Raw genomic sequence first — 12,545 nt, 5'->3', positions numbered from 1 at the left:
AAGTACCTAGGTGTCTGGCTAGACTGCAAACTCTCCTTCCAGACTCATATCAAACATCTCCAATCGAAAATCAAATCAAGAGTCGGCTTTCTATTCCGCAACAAAGCCTCCTTCACTCACGCCGCCAAGCTTACCCTAGTAAAACTGACTATCCTACCGATCCTCGACTTCGGCGATGTCATCTACAAAATGGCTTCCAACACTCTACTCAGCAAACTGGATGCAGTCTATCACAGTGCCATCCGCTTTGTCACTAAAGCACCTTATACCACCCACCACTGCGACCTGTATGCTCTAGTCGGCTGGCCCTCGCTATATATTCGTCGCCAGACCCACTGGCTCCAGGTCATCTACAAGTCCATGCTAGGTAAAGCTCCGCCTTATCTCAGTTCACTGGTCACGATGGCAACACCCATCCGAGAAAAGAGCGCTCCAGCAGGTGTATCTCACTGATCATCCCTAAAGCCAACACCTCATTTGGCCGCATTTCATTCCAGTACTCTGCTGCCTGTGACTGGAACGAATTGCAAAAATCGCTGAAGTTGGAGACTTTTATCTCCCTCACCAACTTCAAACATCAGCTATCTGAGCAGCTAACCGATCGCTGCAGCTGTACATAGTCTATTGGTAAATAGCCCACCCATTTTCACCTACCTCATCCCCATACTGTTTTTGTTTATTTACTTTTCTGCTCTTTTGCACACCAATATCTCTACCTGTACATGACCATCTGATCATTTATCACTCCAGTGTTAATCTGCAAAATTGTAATTATTCGCCTACCTCATGCCTTTTGCACACATTGTATATAGACTCCCCCCTTTTTTTTCTACTGTGTTATTGACTTGTTAATTGTTTACTCCATGTGTAACTCTGTGTTGTTGTCTGTTCACACTGCTATGCTTTATCTTGGCCAGGTCGCAGTTGCAAATGAGAACTTGTTCTCAACTAGGCTACCTGGTTAAATAAAGGTGAAATAAAAAATAAATAAATAAATTCCCTGTCTTAGGTCAGTTAGGATCACCACTTTCTTTTAAGAATGTGAAATGTCAGAATAATAGTAGAGAGAATGATTTATTTCAGCTTTTATTTATTTCATCACATTCCTAGTGGGTCATAAGTTTACATACACTCAATTAGTATTTGGTAGCATTCCCTTTAAATTGTTTAACTTGAGTCAACCGTTTTGGGTAGCCTTCCACAAGCTTCCCACAATACATTTGGTGAATTTTAGAATAGTTCTCTTTTTGTTTTATCAGACCAGAGGACATTTCTCCAAAAGCTATGGTCTTGGTCCACATGTGCAGTTGCAAACCGTTGTCTGGCTTTTCTATGGTGGTTTTGGAGCAGTGGCTTCTTCCTTGCCGAGGGCCTTTCAGGTTATGTCGATATAGGACTCGTTTTACTGTGGATAAAGATATTTTTGTACCGGTTTCCTCCAGCTACTTCACAAGGTCCTTTGCTGTTGTTCTGGGATTGATTTGCACTTTTTGCACCAATGTACGTTCATCTTTAGGAGACAGAACACGTCTCCTTCCTGAGCGGTATGACACCTGCGTGGTCCCATGGTGTTTATACTTGCGTACTATTGTTTGTACAGATGAACGTGGTACCTTCAGGCGTTTGAAACTTGCTCCCAAGGATGAACCAGACTTATGGGGGTCTACAATTTCTTTTCCGAGGTCTTGGCTGATTTCATTTGATTTTCCCATGACGTCAAGCAAAGAGGCACTGAGTTTTAAGGTAGGCCTTGAAATACATCCACAGGTACTGTTAGGGTCGCGTCAATTCGAATCTGGTATCAGGATAAATATGACATTGAGTCACCGATTGTATACTATGTATTTTTTATGAGCTAAGCAATACGTGGTAAATGCAATTTTCGCATATAAGGGCTCTCTGTCCCACCTCGCAGGGCAAACAGGGAACTGACTTGTTCCTGACAAAGATTTTATAATATACTCTTGACAGAAGTAGTTCCTTCTTCCGAGCCGGCCTGTCAGAGTAGAGACTGGGCGTTGTTTAAACTCACCCAGCCTATCGTTGATTGTTGGCGCACGAGCTGGTCCCAGCCTCCTTGGCGCTTCAGCGGTCAGTCGTTGTAGTTGTGTAGAATATCTATGCGCTCACACACTCAATACAGTTATCTCACACCTGGCTCCTGTTATCTAACAAAATACTGTTTGTTCCTTACACTACGTTCTGAATGTGCCCCCACAACTCATTGCACAGTACCTGTCTTCATGTTATTCTGTATTTTTCCACCACGAGAAAGGCCTTAACAATGTCTCAAGTCAGCTATGTTGCATAACACATATACCCACACAAGCCAACAGCAAATAGTATTCCATCACATATGATATGATAAGGGCTATAGTGGGTAACACAGAACCTCACAGTACACATCCAATTGCCTCAAATGATGTCAATTAGCCTATCAGAAGCTTCTAAAGCCATGACATCATTTTCTGACATTTTCCAAGCTGTTTAAATGCATATTCAACTTAGATTATGTAAACTTCTGACCCACTGGAATTGTGATACAGTGAATCATAAGTGAAATAATCTGTCGCCACATTTTTTGGGGAAAAATTACTTGTTTCATGCACAAAGTAGATGTCCTAACCGACTTGCTAAAACTATAGTTTGTTAAAACAAGAAATTTGTGGAGTGGTTAAAAAATGAGTTTTAATGACTCCAACCTGGTAGGTGTGTGTGTAAACTTCTGACTTCAACTGTATGTACAGTCCTTTCTAGTCTGGCGGCAAATGAGTTGAACAGGAGAAGAGGATGAGGTTGGTGGTGGAGGAAGAGCAGTGGGGGTGGTGGGTAGAACAGCTGCAGTGACGTTGATTGGTTGCTCTGGCTCATCACTTGTTGACTAAAAGAAAGAAAGATTTAGACATTTGTTGGACATTGCCATAGTTCAACAGCTGAAAAGCCTTCATTAACATCCTCCCAGAGATAGAAAGACATCCAGTATTCACTGAATGAAGGAGCCTATTTACAATTTCATTCATCAATTAAATAAATTATACTATAGTACATTCAATGACGTTATTATTGTAGACTATAGGCTACTCCTGTATCTACCTTCTACAATACCGTCATCATTGAATGAAGCAGCATACCTATCCACATTTATTATGGTAGGTGTGGTGGTGGTAGGGTTGGTAGGTGTGATAGGTGTGGGGTTGGTAGGTGTGGGGATGGTAGGTGTGATAGGTGTGGGGATGGTAGGTGTGATAGGTGTGGGGATGGTAGGGATGGTAGGTGTGATAGGTGTGGGGATGGTAGGTGTGATGGGTGTGGGGATGGTAGGGATGGTAGGTGTGATAGGTGTGGGGATAGTAGGGATGGTAGGTGTGGGGATGGTAGGTGTGGGGATGGTAGGTGTGATAGGTGTGGGGATGGTAGGTGTGATAGGTGTGGGGATGGTAGGTGTATGGATGGTAGGTATGGTGGGTGTGGTGACGGTAGGTGTAATGGTAGGTATGGTGATGGTAGGTGTGTTTATGTTAGGTGTGATAGTTGTGGTAGGTAGGTGTGGTAGTTGTGGTAGGTTTGGTGGGTGTGGTGATGGTACGTGAGGTAGCTGTGCTTATGGTAGGTGTGATAGGTGTGGTGATGGATCAAATCAAATCAAATTTATTTATATAGCCCTTCGTACATCAGCTGATATCTCAAAGTGCTGTACAGAAACCCAGCCTAAAACCCCAAACAGCAAGCAATGCAGGTGTAGAAGCACGGTGGCTAGGAAAAACTCCCTAGAAAGGCCAAAACCTAGGAAGAAACCTAGAGAGGAACCAGGCTATGTGGGGTGGCCAGTCCTCTTCTGGCTGTGCCGGGTGGAGATTATAACAGAACATGGCCAAGATGTTCAAATGTTCATAAATGACCAGCATGGTCGTATAATAATAAGGCAGAACAGTTGAAACTGGAGCAGCAGCACGGTCAGGTGGACTGGGGACAGCAAGGAGTCATCATGTCAGGTAGTCCTGGGGCATGGTCCTAGGGCTCAGGTCCTCCGAGAGAGAGAAAGAAAGAGAGAAGGAGAGAATTAGAGAACGCACACTTAGATTCACACAGGACACCGAATAGGACAGGAGAAGTACTCCAGATAACAAACTGACCCTAGCCCCCCGACACATAAACTACTGCAGCATAAATACTGGAGGCTGAGACAGGAGGGGTCAGGAGACACTGTGGCCCCATCCGAGGACACCCCCGGACAGGGCCAAACATGAAGGATATAACCCCACCCACTTTGCCAAAGCACAGCCCCCACACCACTAGAGGGATATCTTCAACCACCAACTTACCATCCTGAGACAAGGCTGAGTATAGCCCACAAAGATCTCCGCCATGGCACAACCCAAGGGGGGGCGCCAACCCAGACAGGATGACCACATCAGTGAATCAACCCACTCAGGTGACGCACCCCTTCCAGGGACGGCATGAGAGAGCCCCAGTAAGCCAGTGATCAGCCCCTGTAATAGGGTTAGAGGCAGAGAATCCCAGTGGAAAGAGGGGAACCGGCCAGGCAGAGACAGCAAGGGTGGTTCGTTGCTCCAGAGCCTTTCCGTTCACCTTCCCACTCCTGGGCCAGACTACACTCAATCATATGACCCACTGAAGAGATGAGTCTTCAGTAAAGACTTAAAGGTTGAGACCGAGTTTGCGTCTCTGACATGGGTAGGCAGACCGTTCCATAAAAATGGAGCTCTATAGGAGAAAGCCCTGCCTCCAGCTGTTTGCTTAGAAATTCTAGGGACAATTAGGAGGCCTGCGTCTTGTGACGGTAGCGTACGTGTAGGTATGTACGGCAGGACCAAATCAGAGAGATAGGTAGGAGCAAGCCCATGTAATGCTTTGTAGGTTAGCAGTAAAACCTTGAAATCAGCCCTTACTTTGACAGGAAGCCAGTGTAGAGAGGCTAGCACTGGAGTAATATGATCACATTTTTTGGTTCTAGTCACGATTCTAGCAGCCGTATTTAGCACTAACTGAAGTTTATTTAGTGCTTTATCCGGGTAGCCGGAAAGTAGAGCATTGCAGTAGTCTAACCTAGAAGTGACAAAAGCATCGATTAATTTTTCTGCATCATTTTTGGACAGAAAGTTTCTGATTTTTGCAATGTTACGTAGATGGAAAAAGCTGTCCTTGAAATGGTCTTGATATGTTCTTCAAAAGAGAGATCAGGGTCCAGAGTAACGCCGAGGTCCTTCACAGTTTTATTTGAGACGACTGTACAACCATTAAGATTAATTGTCAGATTCAAAAGAAAATCTCTTTGTTTCTAGGGACCTAGAACAAGCATCTCTGTTTTGTCCGAGTTTAAAAGTAGAAAGTTTGCAGCCATCCACTTCCTTATGTCTGGATGGATGGTTTGGTGAAGGTAGGTATGGTAGGTGTGTTAGGTTTTGTGATGTAGGTTTGAGAGAAGTGGTGATGGTAGGTAAGTTTGATAGGTTTGGTGATGATAGATATGGTAGGTATGGTGATTATAGGTGTGGTAGATGTGGTAGGTGTGGTAGGTAGGTTTGGTAGGTGTGGTAGGTTTGATGATAGTAGATTTGATAGTTGTGGTATTGGTGGATTGGAGGTGTGTTGTTGGTAGGTGTGATAGTTGTGGTAGGTCGATGTGGTGGTTGTGTTAGGTAGGTTTGGTGATGGTAGGTTTTGTAGTTGTGGTGATGATAGGTGTGGTATGGTAGGTGTGGCAGTTGTGTTCGTTTTGGTAGGTTGGTGTGGTAGTTGTGGTACATAGGGGTGGTAGTTGTGGTAGGTAGATGTGGTAGTTGGGATAAGTAGGTGTGGTAGTTGTGGTAGGTAGATGTGGTAGTTGGGTTAAGTAGGTGTGGTAGTTGTGGTGATTAGGGTTGGGCGGTATCCAGATTTTCATATTGTCATACCATCCTTCTCTCATACCGGGATTTACAGTATTACCGGCATAGCACATGAGTGGGTGCTAAAAACACAAGAAACCATTTCCGGGTTGGAGCGAGCCGGTCGCATCCGCGCTTCGGTCTGCAGGTTGTATAACTTTTTCTTTACATTTCATTACATTTCATTATAGTACAACGGTCTGATTTGTCTAATCTTAGCAATTTCTTCTTAGCTAGCTACATAGTCGTCGTTGTATCAAAGATAATTGCGTAATTATCGTATTTCGTCGTCTCCTATCTGCCCAACACGTTCACCGTCTACCGTAGCACTGTAGTAACTATCACACTCAACTGAACGACTTGATTAGTGTAGTGTTAGCTAGCTACATAGTTGTCTTTGCTGTCTTCGTATCCAAGATAATTGTGTAGTTAGAGTGTGTAGTCTTAGAGTGATTATCTTAATTTACCGAGGTTAGCTAGCCAGCTATTTTGTCGTCCTTAACGTAGGAGACACTCCTAGCTAGCCAATAGCTAGCCAACGTCTACTGAATAGAACTTTCGCATTCCGGTCCCATTCCGCTTCGCTCCACAGGTAGTATCATATTTTCATTTCATTTCATTACAGTCCCAACGGTGTGATTTGTTTGATCGTAGCTAGCTACATAGCTAGCTACATAGCCGTCTTTGTTTCAAAGATAATTGTGTAGTCTAGAGCGATTTTCTAGGTTAGCTAGCCAGCTATTGTCGTTCTCCTAACGCAACGTAACGTAACCAACACTGCTAGCTAGCCAGCTTGCCCCCGAAAAGCAGCATTGTAGAAACTTCACACTCAACGGAACGACTTGATTAGGGTAGTGTCAACAACGCAGCTAGCCTACCTCAGCAGTACTGTATCATTTTAATCATTTTAGTCAATTAGATTCTTGCTACGTAAGCTTAACTTTCTGAACATTCGAGACGTGTAGTCCACTTGTCATTCCAATCTCCTCTGCATTAGCGTAGCCTCTTCTCTAGCCTGTCAAATATGTGTCTGTCTATCCCTGTTCTCTCCTCTCTGCACAGACCATACAAACGCTCCACACCGCATGGCCGCGGCCACCCTAATCTGGTGGTCCCAGCGCGCACGACCCACGTGCAGTTCCAGGTCTCCGTTAGCCTCTGGAACTGCCGATCTGCGGCCAACAAGGCAGAGTTAATCTCAGCCTATGCCTCCCTCCAGTCCCTCGACTTCTTGGCTCTGACGGAAACATGGATCACCACAGACAACACCGCTACTCCTACTGCTCTCTCTTCGTCCGCCCACGTGCTCTCGCACACCCCGAGAGCTTCTGGTCAGCGGGGTGGTGGCACCGGGATCCTCATCTCTCCCAAGTGGTCATTCTCTCTTTCTCCCCTTACCCATCTGTCTATCGCCTCCTTTGAATTCCATGCTGTCACAGTTACCAGCCCTTTCAAGCTTAACATCCTTATCATTTATCGCCCTCCAGGTTCCCTCGGAGAGTTCATCAATGAGCTTGATGCCTTGATAAGCTCCTTTCCTGAGGACGGCTCACCTCTCACAGTTCTGGGCGACTTTAACCTCCCCACGTCTACCTTTGACTCATTCCTCTCTGCCTCCTTCTTTCCACTCCTCTCCTCTTTTGACCTCACCCTCTCACCTTCCCCCTACTCACAAGGCAGGCAATACGCTCGACCTCATCTTTACTAGATGCTGTTCCTCCACTAACCTCATTGCAACTCCCCTCCAAGTCTCCGACCACTACCTTGTATCCTTTTCCCTCACGCTCTCATCCAACACTTCCCACACTGCCCCTACTCGGATGGTATCGCGCCGTCCCAACCTTCGCTCTCTCTCCCCGCTACTCTCTCCTCTTCCATCCTATCATCTCTTCCCTCTGCTCAAACCTTCTCCAACCTATCTCCTGATTCTGCCTCCTCAACCCTCCTCTCCTCCCTTTCTGCATCCTTTGACTCTCTATGTCCCCTATCCTCCAGGCCGGCTCGGTCCTCCCCTCCCGCTCCGTGGCTCGACGACTCATTGCGAGCTCACAGAACAGGGCTCCGGGCAGCCGAGCGGAAATGGAGGAAAACTCGCCTCCCTGCGGACCTGGCATCCTTTCACTCCCTCCTCTCTACATTTTCCTCCTCTGTCTCTGTCTGCTAAAGCCACTTTCTACCACGCTAAATTCCAAGCATCTGCCTCTAACCCTAGGAAGCTCTTTGCCACCTTCTCCTCCCTCTTGAATCCTCCTCCCCCTCCCCCTCCTCCCTCTCTGCAGATGACTTCGTCAACCATTTTGAAAAGAAGGTCGACGACATCCGATCCTCGTTTGCTAAGTGAAACGACACCGCTGGTTCTGCTCACACTGCCCTACCCTGTGCTCTGACCTCTTTCTCCCCTCTCTCTCCAGATGACATCTCGCGTCTTGTGACGGCCGGCCGCCCAACAACCTGCCCGCTTGACCCTATCCCCTCCTCTCTTCTCCAGACCATCTCCGGTGACCTTCTCCCGTACCTCACCTCGCTCATCAACTCATCCCTGACCGCTGGCTACGTCCCTCCCGTCTTCAAGAGAGCGAGAGTTGCACCCCTTCTGAAAAAACCTACACTCGATCCCTCCGATGTCAACAACTACAGACCATTATCCCTTCTTTCTTTTCTCTCCAAAACTCTTGAACGTGCCGTCCTTGGCCAGCTCTCCCGCTATCTCTCTCAGAATGACCTTCTTGATCCAAATCAGTCAGGTTTCAAGACTAGTCATTCAACTGAGACTGCTCTTCTCTGTATCACGGAGGCGCTCCGCACTGCTAAAGCTAACTCTCTCTCCTCTGCTCTCATCCTTCTAGACCTATCGGCTGCCTTCGATACTGTGAACCATCAGATCCTCCTCTCCACCCTCTCCGAGTTGGGCATCTCCGGCGCGGCCCACGCTTGGATTGCGTCCTACCTGACTGGTCGCTCCTACCAGGTGGCGTGGCGAGAATCCGTTTCCTCACCACGTGCTCTCACCACTGGTGTCCCCCAGGGCTCTGTTCTAGGCCCTCTCCTATTCTCGCTATACACCAAGTCACTTGGCTCTGTCATAACCTCACATGGTCTCTCCTATCATTGCTATGCAGACGACACACAATTAATCTTCTCCTTTCCCCCTTCTGACGACCAGGTGGCGAATCGCATCTCTGCATGTCTGGCAGACATATCAGTGTGGATGACGGATCATCACCTCAAGCTGAACCTCGGCAAGACGGAGCTGCTCTTCCTCCCGGGGAAACATTCCAACTATTATTATGAGCCGTCGTCTCCTCAGCAGCTTCCACTGTTGCAAAGAAAGGCAAATCCAGCTCATAAAGTGATGTAAGGGATAATCAACGAGGGACTATGAGTTCTAAGGTAAATAATGAACACTGTGGAACTGACCTTCCATGATCTCGCCATCACGGTTGACAACTCCATTGTGTCCTCGTCCCAGAGCGCTAAGAACCTTGGCGTGATCCTGGACAACACCCTGTCGTTCTCAAATAACATCAAGGCGGTGGCCCGTTCCTGTAGGTTCATGCTCTACAACATCCGCAGAGTACGACCCTGCCTCACACAGGAAGCGGCGCAGGTCCTAATCCAGGCACTTGTCATCTCCCGTCTGGATTACTGCAACTCGCTGTTGGCTGGGCTCCCTGCCTGTGCCATTAAACCCCTACAACTCATCCAGAACGCCGCAGCCCGTCTGGTGTTCAACCTTCCCAAGTTCTCTCACGTCACCCCGCTCCTCCGCTCTCTCCACTGGCTTCCAGTTGAAGCTCGCATCCGCTACAAGACCATGGTGCTTGCCTACGGAGCTGTGAGGGGAACGGCACCTCAGTACCTCCAGGCTCTGATCAGGCCCTACACCCAAACAAGGGCACTGCGTTCATCCACCTCTGGCCTGCTCGCCTCCCTACCACTGAGGAAGTACAGTTCCCGCTCATCCCAGTCAAAACTGTTCGCTGCTCTGGCCCCCCAATGGTGGAACAAACTCCCTCACGACGCCAGGACAGCGGAGTCAATCACCACCTTCCGGAGACACCTGAAACCCCACCTCTTTAAGGATTACCTAGGATAGGATAAAGTAATCCTTCTCCCCCCTCCCCCCTTAAAAGACCTAGATGCACTATTGTAAAGTGGCTGTTCCACTGGATGTCATAAGGTGAAAGCACCAATTTGTAAGTCGCTCTGGATAAGAGCGTCTGCTAAATGACTTAAATGTAATGTAAATGTATCTACTGTATGCTGCTCTGTACCATCACTCATTCATATATCCTTATGTACATATTCTTTATCCCCTTACACTCTGTATAAGACAGTAGTTTTGGAATTGTTAGTTAGATTACTTGTTGGTTATCACTGCATTGTCGGAACTAGAAGCACAAGCATTTCGCTACACTCGCATTAACATCTGCTAACCATGTGTATGTGACAAATAAAATTTGATTTGATTTGATTTGGTATTCCTCTTGTCCAGATGGGTTAGGGCAGTGTGCAGTGTGGTTGAGATTGCATCGTCTGTGGACCTATTTGGGCGGTAAGCAAATTGGAGTGGGTCTAGGGTGTCAGTAGGGTGGAGGTGATATGGTCCTTGACTAGTCTCTCAAAGTACTTCATGATGACGGAAGTGAGTGCTACGGGGCGGTAGTCGTTTAGCTCAGTTACCTTAGCTTTCTTGGGAACAGGAACAATGGTGGCCCTCTTGAAGCATGTGGGAACAGCAGACTGGTATAGGGATTGATTGAATATGTCCGTAAACACACCGGCCAGCTGGTCTGCGCATGCTCTGAGGGCGCGGCTGGGGATGCCATCTGGGCCTGCAGCCTTGCGAGGGTTAACACGTTTAAATGTCTTACTCACCTCGGCTGCAGTGAAGGAGAGTCTGCATGTTTTCGTTGCAGGCCGTGTCAGTGGCACTGTATTGTCCTCAAAGCGGGCAAAAAAGTTATTTAGTCTGCCTGGGAGCAAGACATCCTGGTCCGTGACTGGGCTGGATTTCTTCTTGTAATCCGTGATTGACTGTAGACCCTGCCACATGCCTCTTGTGTCTGAGCCGTTGAATTGAGATTCTACTTTGTCTCTGTACTGACGCTTAGCTTGTTTGATAGCCTTGCGGAGGGAATAGCTGCACTGTTTGTATTCGGTCATGTTACCAGTCACCTTGCCCTGATTAAAAACAGTGGTTCGCGCTTTCAGTTTCACGCGAATGCTGCCATCAATCCACGGTTTCTGGTTAGGGAATGTTTTAATCGTTGCTATGGGAACGACATCTTCAACGCACGTTCTAATGAACTCGCACACCGAATCAGCGTATTCGTCAATATTGTTAACTGACGCAATACGAAACATATCCCAGTCCACGTGATGGAAGCAGTCTTGGAGTGTGGAGTCAGCTTGGTCGGTCCAGCGTTGGACAGACCTCAGCGTGGGAGCCTCTTGTTTTAGTTTCTGTCTGTAGGCAGGGATCAACAAAATGGAGTCGTGGTCAGCTTTTCCGAAAGGAGGGCGGGGCAGGGCCTTATATGCGTCGCGGAAGTTAGAGTAACAATGATCCAAGGTTTTTCCACCCCTGGTTGCGCAATCGATTAGCTGATAAAATTTAGGGAGTCATGTTTTCAGATTAGCCTTGTTAAAATCCCCAGCTACAATGAATGCAGCCTCCGGATAAATGGATTCCAGTTTGCAAAGAGTCAAATAAAGTTTGTTCAGAGCCATCGATGTGTCTGCTTGGGAGGGGGGGGGGGTTATATACGGCTGTGATTATAATCGAAGAGAATTCTCTTGGTAGATAATGTGGTCGACATTTGATTGTGAGGAATTCTAAATCAGGTGAACAGAAGGATTTGAGTTCCTGTATGTTTCTTTCATCACACCATGTCTCGTTAGCCATAAGGCATACGCCCCCGCCCCTCTTCTTACCAGAAAGATGTTTGTTTCTGTCGACGCGATGCGTGGAGAAACCCGCTGGCTGCACCACCTCCGATAGCGTCTCTCCAGTGAGCCATGTTTCCGTGAAGCAAAGAACGTTACAGTCTCTGATGTCCCTCTGGAATGCTACCCTTGCTTGGATTTCATCAACCTTGTTGTCAAGAGACTGGACATTGGCGAGAAGAATGCTGGGGAGTGGTGCACGGTGTGCCCGTCTCCGGAGTCTGACCAGAAGACCGCCTCGTTTCCCTCTTTTTCGGAGTCGTTTTTTTTGGGTCGCTGTATGCGATCCATTCCGTTGTCCTGATTGTAAGGCAGAACACAGGATCCGCGTCGCGAAAAACATATTCTTGGTCGTACTGATGGTGAGTTGACGCTGATCTGATATTCAGTAGTTCTTCTCGACTGTATGTAATGAAACCTAAGATGACCTGGGGTACTAATGTAAGAAATAACACGTAAAAAAACAAAAAACTGCATAGGAACGCGAAGCGAGTCGGCCATCTCTGTCGGCGCCGGAAGGCCATATTACCAAAACGATTTCTCCAAACCCAAATGTAAGTGTTGATAATAGTAGTCAGGGGTCTTTATGTCAACATGATTCTGCTTTTATGTAGTTCTGATATTGGATCTCTTCAGACTTTTTCTGCTAATCTTTTCTAAGATCCCTTGTCCATCTGTTTACCCAGAAATCAAAGCCTTCACTGGTTG

The sequence above is a fragment of the Oncorhynchus nerka genome, linkage group LG18, assembly GCF_034236695.1.
Source record: "Oncorhynchus nerka isolate Pitt River linkage group LG18, Oner_Uvic_2.0, whole genome shotgun sequence".
Lineage (NCBI taxonomy): Eukaryota > Metazoa > Chordata > Actinopteri > Salmoniformes > Salmonidae > Oncorhynchus > Oncorhynchus nerka.
The sequence above is the reverse complement of the archived record's forward strand: the minus strand, read 5'-3'. Positions refer to the sequence as shown.